At 38.2% G+C, this 11972-nt stretch overlaps 1 protein-coding gene and 1 long non-coding RNA gene across 5 annotated transcripts in view; one reads left to right on the top strand and one right to left on the bottom strand.

Annotated features, from left to right (window-relative positions):
- fbxo41 (F-box protein 41) overlaps positions 1 to 1661 on the bottom strand; it is a 43542-nt gene extending 41881 nt beyond the window's left edge. For 2 of the 3 annotated variants that reach the window (XM_015035993.1, XM_015035990.1), the window contains exon 1: positions 1578 to 1661. The gene's annotated coding sequence lies outside the window, so the exon portion shown is untranslated. The other variant, XM_015035991.1, reaches the window with a different exon arrangement.
- LOC106949611 (uncharacterized) overlaps positions 1616 to 11972 on the top strand; it is a 15853-nt gene continuing 5496 nt past the window's right edge. For both annotated transcript variants that reach the window (XR_001425409.1, XR_001425410.1), the window contains exons 1-2: positions 1616 to 1704; positions 8475 to 9036. This is a non-coding gene — a long non-coding RNA (uncharacterized LOC106949611). The remainder of the gene's footprint in view (positions 1705 to 8474; positions 9037 to 11972) is intronic.

The raw sequence follows: 11972 nt of genomic DNA on the forward strand, positions 1-11972 counted from the left end.
TATTTTATGCCAGCATAAAATACATGGCAGCATTGGTCTGTCACACAGCAGATGAAAAAAATTAGAGGGGAATTGATGGGAGAAAATAATGCCAACAATAGAATAATTAATGCAACAACTGCAGGAGGAAGTTCAGATCTTGCTTCTGCTATATTTCTCCTGTCTAAAGATAGAAAAGAGGTGGCTATGCTAGAGCAGCATCATAGTTTGATTTATGCAGCTGGCTACAAGACACCCAGCTGTTCGTGAAGAGAGAGAAATGTTTGTCCAAATGTGTTATTATGGGGAAATATTTGAAGCACCAGTTTTGATGGTGCGGTGAATAATTCTTGATGTTAGCGTCTTGATGCATATGCTAGACTTTGAACCAGAGTATTGGTAGTTTTTGCATGAACACCGCCTTGGGCAAGGCACTCGTTCTGCTGCCCCACAACTAATCAAAATACTAGAACAACATACATTCTGAAGCAGGATAAAATGCAGTGCAGAGTAGAACGTCACACGTAAAGCACTCCCCCTATTCCTAGCAGAAGGTATTCCAACTTAACATTGACTGTAAGTTCTGAAATAAAATGAAAAGAAACTGACAGGTTATATCTGTCAGTTGTAAATAAATGGCCCAAATCAGATGCCACCACTGGACTGAAGCATGATTTGTAGGTTTGCTTGCGTTTTCTGCTGGAATGCTGCAACTTTAGTTAAGGGATTTTTCGACGGAGAGCTTTAAGGCCCACTGTTCCCAAAACTCCAGCAGCTTCTTCATTGTAGCGTAAGAGCCAATAGCTTACTGGGACAGTGTGAAAAGTCCCAAGGGAGTATTATTGTTTGAATGTTAAGTCGTTTCTACTCTTATTTTTATTCATGTCGATGATCTTGGGTTTACAGTAGGAGTAAAATAGCCTGTTTTACAGTGTACAACGTGCACTGTAAAATTGGCATATAAAACTTGTACATATTGTACAGAGGATGCCCATTATTCTAAATACAGCATCAAGTCCCGTTCCAGCACACACACACACACACACACACACACACACACACAGGCCGTGCAGACCGGCCACGGTCCCCCTCTGAACACACTGACAGCAGCTAAAAGGGCTCCCAGTAAACACTGCCACATCCAGCGGTAACAAAAATCACCGATCCTCATATCTGCAGTGCACACAGATCAATCGCAAGCAGCGGATCATGTGGGTGTGGACGAGTGGCATCACCAAACTGATGCTACAGCAGCAGCGAAAGCCGCCGTCATGACAGAACGCATAAGCAGGCCGGGAGGCAGGTTAATTCACACCCATGCTGATCGCAGCGGCTGCGCTCTCCCGGGAGAAGAGAGAGGCAGAGGGAAAAAAAGAAGGGCGACAACCTGGCGTGTACCCGATTCTCTCTCCCGGTCATAGCAGCGGCTCTGGGCTCATCGCTGGACAGGACCACGCAAATCAGACCGCTGAGCAGGCACACCGGCGGCGTCAAAGAAGCGACACTTACAGAACCTTCACCGGTGTGAATGATGAAGGGAGGACGCGAGGTTTAAAAAAAAAGAAGAAGAAGAAGAAAGAAACGTGCATCTTACTCACCTCACAATCTTCTCCCCATTTTTTTTTCCTTCTCCAATCAACGAGCCGCTGGAGCCGCCAGTGACGTCACGAAGCCCCTCTCTGCAGCAGAGAGCGGTAAGGCCTGCAGAGGAGGACCAGACCCGAGGTAAGGCAGACCGTTATGAGATTTAATCTAACACCACGCTCCATTCACTCAACAAACTACAACACCCAGCGTTGCCCATGTAAAAAGTTTTTATTTTTTATTTTTGGTGTTGTCGTTAATTTGACACACCCGAAAATGAAATAATTCATGTTCATTGTTCAGTATCTAATTCTGAACTAAGTTTACTGTCTAAACATGAACTTGTTCTCATTCAATTATCTTTTTTTTTTAAATTAATTATTATTCATTCCTAAAATGTACATCTCTTTGGTTGTGAAGTTGATCCCAAGCACAGACAAGAGAATGGCAGTATTTTTTTCTCTTTTTTTTCCCCCTGGTGATGATTAATCGAGAAAAAGAAACTTAAAAGGGAGACAGAGACAAGAAAGCACCAGGAGAACTCTGAACAAGTTCAGATTGAATAACAGTGCAAGGCAAGCTAACATGAGGACAGGCGTTTAGGTGAGACAGCAAATGGACATTAGAAGAATCTCACAAAGAGGTAAAGAATGTAACGGTATTTTAGTAGTGTTAAACTTTTGTGAAGTAGAATGGGTTAGGGCAGATCTCCACTGTGGAACCAGCTCTGTTTTGTCCATGAGGCAGACACCTTTTGATAAAGGTGTCTGCCTTTTCCACACTTGATGGCATGCTAAAAAGCTAATTTAATCATTTGATTTAGCTCACCCACTGCCTGCAACAGACTCCTTAGCAGTAACAACCAAAACAGATGCAGCTTAGGTGTTCAGCACTCAGGCCTTCAGTTTGTGTGCACGCCCAGTCAACCTCCCACAGAATTTTTTTTATTTTTATTAATTTAATAAAAATGTTGGCAACTCTGCTCTTTCTTATAATTTGGTTGTAAATATCTCAAATATGAGTTTCTGCTGGTACAAGTTGGATTTCAGATATGTGTAATATTGATTATATGCAACATGTACTTTAGAATATCCTGAGGTAAAACTCCAAAACACAGCAATGAGACAAAGCTATTCCCTTCGTCTCCTAAAGATTGACACTAGAGATATCTGAAATGTTAAATGTAGACAGGACAAATGTGAGATCGTCCTAAGAAATATATAATAAATCAGATTGCCCTAGACAGAAGAGGGAGGAGAGACAGAGTAAGGTGGAAGAGTCCTTAAAAGCAGCCCCCTTTCCTTCATCAGGAGGAGGATATTGTATCTGAGCGTTTTCAAGTTGTGAGTTTGAAGGTAGATCGATTACATCTGCCCACTAAAGATAGAGGGAACAGACAAACTGAATTTCCCCCTGCGTTACATTACAAGCAGGTCAATTTGGTCTTGTCTGAGATTATTCAAAGTGAACCCGAGAAATGACCACAACTAAATGTTCATTACCACAAAGAGACACAAAAAACAGACTCAAAAGACAACAAAGGTGTAAAAATACATTATCCAAAGCTTTTCAGCTATTATTAAGATGTAATGAAACATATGAACTTCTGTGTATTGTTTTGAATTCCACTTATAGACTTGAACTATTAATGTGTTAATTTTGTTCATGGCAATTATCCATGTCAATTGTAACTGTCTTTTTATTTTTTTTTTAGCTTTTATGTTTTCTTGGAAACTTTCATTGACATGTTTGTGGGTCACTGATAGCAATTTTGTTTGTGAATGCTATTTAAATGTTTTTTATTATTATGATTTAACAGTACTACAGCATAACAACACATCATAAAAGTATGTGCTCAAAGAAAACAAAAAGAAAAACTTAACACCAGTAGAAAACCTTTGAATATTGAATGTGTATTGGGATACAGAGTGGGGTACAAAATGGGGTCACAATTTGAAAGTGATCCCAGGTCGTTAGTTAATTTTTAACTAGATTTATCAGGAAAGAGGTTACATGCCTACATTATCCTATAAGTACGTGCCATCAATTAGAGCCAACCTAAGCTTTTGAAATGTTGAGGTGAGTAAATGTTATTTTATTTTTTGCATAGTTTAGCACAGTGGTTCCTAAACTTTTTTTTCTGCGCCCCCCCAGTGGTTTCCAAACATTTTCTGCGTCCCCCACCCCCTATGGATTAACGGGGGGTGGGGGGACATCGACTTCTTTGGGGGTAAAATGAATGTACGTAGCTGAAAATAGACACTAACATCGGTAGCCTACAAGGTACTTGTTAAGCTTAAGGTTCTGTATTGATATTAGCTAGTCATCTTTTAGCTAACATTACCTGCATCCACCAGCTTTACTCAACTCAGTCGGTTAGTTTGGAGGGAAAAACTGTGAAAAGTTCTTTGTGTTTTGCTGGTTTGCTGCCGTGATTCTAACACAAACCTACGTAGCTCCGCACAGCAGCAGCAGGTCTCCTTCACAGGTGGAAACCCAGCGCGAGAGTCGTAGCGCTCATGTTGCGTTTAAAGGCGGCTCGGAAAAACAGGTTACAACATGTTAAGAATGGATTAAACAGTTTTAACTGCTGATAAAAGTGACAGAGGACACAAATATGGGAAGTGTGGAAGCCTCTACTGTATCAAATTGACATAGGAATAACAGAGAGTTGGCCATTCTAAGGTAAAAACCCAGCGCATACAGTGTTCATGTTTTGTTTTTTTTTCATCCAGACAGCTTCCCACGCCCCCCCTGCAATGACACGGCGCCCCCCCTAGGGGGCGCGCCCCACAGTTTGGGAACCTCTGGTTTAGCATGTCTTTAGATTTTTGACATGATAATTGATTATTGTAAGGTGATTGATGCACAGTGGTGTAGTTTGAAGCACTGTTGCTTTGCAGCAAAGGCCCTGGGTTCAAATACTTACCTTGGATCTTTCTGCATATAGTTTGTATGTTCTCCCTGTGCATGTGTCAGTTCTCTCCGGGTACTCTTTTCCTCACACAGTGCAAAATAAATGACTGCCAAATTTGTTCCTCTTGGTGTGAATGTGTGCATGGTTGTTTGTCCTATATGCCTCTGCGTTGCCCTGTGATGGACTGATAACCTGTCTATGGTGTACCTTGTCTCTTACAAAATGGCCAATGGAGACAGGGACCCTGCATGAACAAATAGGTACAGACAATGGATGCATTGCTGCAACATTTGAGTAGCATTTGCGTAAATACTGTCAAATTTGCACATATTTTTTTCATCTGTTTATATACCCTCTCAAAGTTGTGATGCTCATGCCAGAGAATTTCATCACATTTCCAAGAAACTCTTCCCAGTCTACCTAGAGATCTCTCTGCTGAACCATAAGCAGTAGTGTACAGTACTATGATGCTTGAGCAATTTTTACGAAAGCCAGTGGTTGTTTACGACACTCAAATATGCAACAGTGCAATGGGAGTATTAATTTAACCTTCTTCCCCTTCTGATATTAAAATAAGGGTCCAGACATATGCTGATACAAAAACTGGTTCCTGCATGTTTTAGAAACATCTCAGGATAAAAGATATGATCTACATTGACAAAAAAAAAAAAGCTCCATACTGTTTCACTTCTTGGGTCTTAGTTAAAAGCTATAGGTTGGATATGAAGAATAATCTATATAAGATATGCCAATTAAAAAAGGAGTCAGCACTAACAAATATGGCTGAACAAGTTAGGGAGAAGGACATTTATTATCCCCAGTAATTATGTGTAGGTGCTTAAGCACCACTTCCTGGTCAAAGAGAAGTAGTACAACTTCCACAGAAAAAAACCCCCATAACAGTTGTGTGATCAAAGCTAGTTTTTAAGATTTAAGTGTCATTAAGAAGTATGTAGATACATTTTATTCACATATCACATTTAAAAAAAAAAAAATTAAATGACTTGAAAAAACACGTGCAAACATTTTAGCTAATCTTTAACGATGCACTTTATTTTCAATTACAGTTCAGCAATAATTTCAAAAATAAAATAAACAACTAAGTCTCACAAAAAAAATTTAGATTAAAATAATTTAAAAATTGGTAGGAGTGGGGTGGGGTTCTGATGTTGGAACATTATTTTTTTTTTATCAAAAGTGTTTCTCTAATAAATATTTCTGACAATAAATGTGTGTGTATGTGTGTATATATTTGTGAAACATTATCCAAGACAAAATAGAAAAGTATATCAAGATATCTAGATGACATTACCGACATGTTTAGTATTGTTCTGTTGGGGAAATTCACTTATATCTAGTGTGCATTTAAGAAGTATTCACTTTTTCCACATTTTGTTATGTTATAACCTTATTATTAATTGTAGTAAATTAATCTCTGTCTTCAAAATTCTACAAATACCCAATTTTAACAATATGGAAAAACAACAAAAAACTTTTGAGATTTTTGCAAATTTAAAAATATAAGGCCAAGAAATAACATTTACATAAGTATTCATAACCGTTGCTTCATACTTTGTTGATGACGCTCAAAATGTAACGGTTTCTAAGGATCATCCTTGAGATGTTTCTACAACTTAAATGGAATCCAACAGTGAGAAATTCAGTTGATTTGACTTGATTTTGAAAGGCACACACCTATTAACATAGGTTAATAGGTGACAGTTAAGGTCAGAGGTCAAACACCACTCATGAAATCAAAGAAACAGTCTGGGGACCTCTGAAAAAGGACTGTTTTTAGGCACAAATCTGGGGAAGCAACCAGAAATATTTATGCTGCTATGAATGTCCCAATGAGTTCAGCGGCCTCCATCACTGATAAATGGAAGAAGCTTGGAACCAGCAGGACGTCATCATATCTGGGTGTTTATGTACAATTTTGACAAAAGAAATGAATACAATTTGCAGTAACGCTCACTGTAGCGTAACATAATGTGGAAAAACTAAAATGCTGTGAATACTTTCAGGATTCATTGTATCTTTAAAAAAACACATGAGTTGGCTCATTATTATTTTTAGCCAGAGTTATTGTGAAAGGTTCAATGAGCCACAGGTAGCAGACCCCCTTTACAAAATAGATGGATGTCTATTCACGCTGAATCACATGTCATGCTTTTTCTTATTTTATTTATTTAAGCCTGCAACCGACCAGATTTTTTTCTCTCTCTCTTTTCTGGTGGTGTAAGAACTTTTAATGGAGAAAATTGGGTGTATTTACTTTCTTCTGTGATCACATGTAATTTCTTGCTATTGACAGGAAAAGCCAACAACTTCAGCCTCTATAATTCTTGCCATATGTTTTTTTTTTTTTTTTTTTTAAAGTAAAACATCTAAACCTGTTACGTCTGTCTCTTACCCCTCTACGCCCTCTACATGCCGCACATATCCAGCCATGACAGAGAAAGACTGACACACAAAAGCTTAGAAATTCTCTCCCTCGGGAGATTTTGATAGGTTGAATGTGATGCCGGGCCATTTTTCTCGCTCTCACGTCAAAAAAACCCTGGCAAATTTAGACCGAACACCTTTATCCGTCCCCCCTCATTCATATGTATGAGAGGTGACTGACAAATTCATTGTTGTGTAATTACAGTGTGGTGAACCTTCATTGTCTTTAGATTGGTAGAGACTGAGACATGCTGTGCTTTGGCTTGCTGCACTAATGCAAACCTCTTCCATGTAGATATTATTAGTCACTGTTTGCTTAGCAACCGCAGCACATGTCTGCAAATGTTGTACAATGAAAGTGTTTCACCTAGGGTTCAGTTTATTTTTGTAGTGAGAAAACAGAACATATAAAAGATTATTAATATTTTCTTTTTTGTTGTTGTTTTGCATTTTCATGCCCGTTATTAGAGGAAAATCGATATAGAGATTCTGCTCGACTCCACTCATTTGTACAGTGGATTGTAAAGCTATAGTCCTGGAAACTTTTAGCATTTTGTCACGTTACAACCACAAGCTCCAGTGTATTTCACTGGAGATTTACCAACATAAAGTAGAGTGTAAATGTGAGGTGAGGAAAACAACTTTGTCATTTTTTTTTTTAATTGAATAAAATATGTTTTAAGTGTGGCAAGCAGGTCCATCTCTACATGTCAGAGTATCATCAAAGGTTTTTTTTGTTTTGTTTTGTTTTTTTCAGTTACATACTTTAAAAAGCGAAACTCATTTATTTTGTAGGTTAATTACACACACTTGTATATTTTATGCACCAAACAAAAACAGCACTTTAGCCATATATAGTTTTACAACATAAACATAATTACAGAAGCCTCCTACAAGAAGGGTAAGGCACAAAGGGTCGCTGGTAATGATGTTCGTTCTTTACAGAGTGCTGTGTAATGTGTAAGTGTATTAACGGAAAGTTTGATGGAAGGCAAACCTTTGAAAGAAAAGTACAAGCAACAGGGTTGAGTGTAGCCTTGAGAGGTCTATAAAGATATGTTTATTTAAGAGTTTGGGGGAGATTCCTTTTGTTTAAGCCGCTGGTGAAGCAGAAACAGCATCAGAAGCATCTTAACCTGCATAATGAGAAAAGGGACTGGGCTGATTCTCAGTGGTCCAACGCTTCAATCGGAAATCACGGTGTGAGATTGGAGAGGCTCAGAATCCAAATTCCTTGAGGGCAAAGTTTCTACCTCCAGTGATTTTTTTTCTGTCCGACAGATTCCTGCTTGTTCATGTGAACGGCAATCTAAGAGTGTACAGCCGTATCTGACAGAGGTGGGGGAGGGGAACAGTCTAGAAAGCTGGTTCTCCTTGGCTCTGCTTTTTTCATGGCTCATTTTAAGGACTGAGATTATCCTGAGCTCTCTGTAGTTATGCTGTTACAGGCTGCCGGAGGACTTTCTTCTTCTATTACTCCTCGACTTGCATGATTTGCTATAATTTAAGCTGCTAATTTCTCTGTTTTGTTTTTTTTCTCTCTCCATAGAAACTACTCCTGGTCTGGCATTTTGTTTGGTTCTGCTGCCTTCCTGGAGGAGGGCATCGGCTGAGATACCGCTGCCAACAATTAAACTTTGTCCGACTCCTGCTTCTAGCATTTTACTTCTGATGAACATAGAAATTACTGTTTCTCTCACGTGTATTCTGCTCTGTCTTCTGAAACTCCCAGTCGGTCATGGCAGTTGACCACTCGCACTCAGGAAGGTTCTGCTGGAGGTGATTTCTTCATTTAAATGGGGAGTTTTTCCTCCCCCTTACATTTGCTACATGTATGAGGGTTTTTAAGTCAATGACGCAGTGCAAGCGATTGCCTACTGTCACTATACGGAATCGCCCTGGAGGAGTGAATACTGCAAGTCAATGTCTCAGTGCAACCTGCCAGGTGTTACTGCACAACAATGCAGACAAGCTGAAGGCCGTTATCAAAGCAACCTGGGCTTCCTTTACGTTTCAGCAGAGACACAGACTGCACTGTGCTGATGGAGTAATTTATACAAAAGAAGCCCTGACCGAGTATTGAGCGCATATACAATGTGGAAATGCTTTCGGTTAGCTATCTTTTGTCTTGTTTCTTATGTCATTTTTAAAATGTCTAAGAAATTGAGTTTGGGGTTTTTGTGATTTCTAAGCCATAATCATTTGAATGAACAGAAATTAACGCCTGAAATATAACACTGCAACGAATTTGTAGAATATATAACTTTCGCATTAATGGACTGAATTATTTTTGATGAAAAGTTAAAGTAATTGTTGATTAGTCATGACCAAAGACCCAGAAAGTTATTTTAAATCTTCTTCACATTCTAAAATTGATCTTGAGATAATTTGCACTGAGAAGAACACAAGCTGTTCTCCCCTCTGATTTATTACTAAACCTAAACTCTTAGGAAAAGATAGTTCTATGCTGTGAACAGCAGAGGGCACTAGTACTACATTAGTTCTCAAGAAAAAAAAAAGACTTTTCTGTTATCAGAACCAGATCACAAATTAAACATGTCTGAAAGATTGTGAAGATACTTACAATTATTTAAACAAACGAAAAAAAGCTACAACTATTCAACCTGTATGAATGACTTGAAATCAATATCCATTAGCTATTAGTAGTGAGCCGATATTTTTATTACAAATCAATGCGCTGACTGTACTCAGGGACCGCTCACTGTGCAAAATGACAGTCTGTTTGGCTTCCTCGGCGCATGAGAAAATTCTTGCTTCATCACAAGGTCAAATGGGCTTTTTTGCTGTCTGTTAACACTCAGAGTAACACAATGGAATAACACACAGCTCGTAGGAGCTTGGCCAATATCAATATATCACCTCGAGAGGCAATTATAGTCATTAAAGGGATAAAATGTGATGAAACTGCAGGCTAACAGCTTGAAAGTCATTATCACATTCACCACAAAACAATGTTGGTCCACTGTGAGTATGCCATACATTACCAAAGCAATCCAGCAAGTAAAATGTACAACCTGAAGCAATGGTCAAAAACAATAAATCTTTAAATTACTTCTGCCTGACTAATTTCTCACTGATTCATTGCAGCTTTGCCAACAGCAAGACCTATTTATGAACAGACACCAACAAATGAAATTCTCAACTTTGCATGAGTAAAGCACGTTTTGAAATATTTATACTCGGTAAAATTTGAAGGTGTTTTCCTCCAGCTCATTGTTTTATTCGGTTTGTAGATCCTGTTGTGGGGAATCTTTTTTTCTAATCTGTTGTCACTAACCTGTAATTCAGTTATTTTGAGTGACTCCACATTGCATCAAAGCTATTTTAAAGGCTTTTTATATCCAGATCCTATTCATAGGATCTGGATATAAAATCTTGAAGTCACATTAGGAAAATGTATTCCAATGCAACACAGTTATAATGTGACATACAGATGAAATTCAACATGATCATCATTGTAGCACAGTGCAGTTAAAATAATTAGATTATATAATGCCAGTTAGTTAAAAAAAATAACTTGTATTATTTTTAGATACTAATAAATTAACATGGAAACAATGTTGAATTTTTTTTTTCCTCTGGTACAGAAAAAATAACTTAAAAAAACCGTCACCATTGAACTATTTCAGTGTTTGAGATATGCATCTCGCACCTGTGCAAGTAGTTCTATTAATTTTCTAAATAAGACTACGCTGAAAGGGGAACGTGTTGCATGCGGCTCAGTGTCGTACATCCCTGCAGTCATTTTGAATTTCTGAATGGGATGCGGCACTTTGGACATTAAACAAGCATTATTGTCCAAGCACAAACATTAAATGCATCACAGTGACAACGATTATCCAAATCTCTGCATTCTTAGCTTGAGCCATGGATGTTGTCATAGAAACACGAGTATGTCTTATCAAGTACAGCCCTTGTGATTTTTTTTTTCTTTTCATTTTTTTCACTGCAACTTATTTAGGCTGTTCACTGTAGGTATGACAACAGGCTATTAGGAGGTGTTGCATTCATTTCCATGCTAATAGACTTAACAGCTATTGTGTGTTAGCTTAACCTTTGATCTTACCTTGTCAAATTGTTGTCAGCTTATATTAAATTAGACCTTTTTATGTAAATGATGTGAAATGCTTTGAAAACTATAAATAGGCATAATTCATCTGAGAGCTGATGCAACGGTCGCTGTGAAATCAAAACCTTGTTGGTGCACTTTAACGGTCAGATTGTGCAAATCCATTTATGGAGTGTTGTGTTCAGATGTGCTTGGGTTAAATGTTAATCTTGCACAGCATATTCACGCTCACGCATTTGGCTTCTTAAATGCTTAAAAATGTTCAATTGAAAAAAAAAAAAAAAAAAAAACAACAACAAAGGTTCATATTTTCTTGTTTTTAATAATCGCACCAGACAGGGGATACACAGCACCTTTCATCTCTGCAGCCTTTTGGTTGTATAGTACAAGTCGAAGTGCTGATTTTTTTTATTTTTTTTTTTTTTAATATTTGAACTTGGAAGTTACTTTGTAGCTCCAACTGGTCACACACTTGCGCTCCTTTCCTTGTTGAAAATAATGAGGCCATTTGATGTGTGATAACTATGGGCCATAATGAGAGGAGTGTACTGTTCAGGACACATGAAAGCCCTTCAGTCCATTTGGGTTGTGAGCGGCCATTACAGAACAGGCGCCGAGACGCAACAGAGGTGCATTGACTTCATGAAGGGGTGCAGGTTTTAATGATGGAGGCAACAGTTGAGTCTTTTACCCTTTTATGATCTGGTGGAAGGAGGGGGGGAAAATATTTTGAAGGTGTAAAAACCACAATGATTATGAATACAGTGAATTGTAGTGCTGTGCAAAAGAATTCATGGCCCCCTTTTGCACATTTTGTCACATTACAAATAGAAATTTCATTTTGTTTCGCTGTAATTTGATGTGATAGTCCAGCATAATGCAGCTCAAACCTGGGAAGAGGAAGGAAAATGATGCATGTTTTTCCAAGTTAAAAAAAGAAAGAAATCATTTGTATTC

Source organism: Poecilia latipinna, unplaced genomic scaffold (assembly GCF_001443285.1).
Source record: "Poecilia latipinna isolate Pla-1442-1.1 unplaced genomic scaffold, P_latipinna-1.0 Scaffold353, whole genome shotgun sequence".
Lineage (NCBI taxonomy): Eukaryota > Metazoa > Chordata > Actinopteri > Cyprinodontiformes > Poeciliidae > Poecilia > Poecilia latipinna.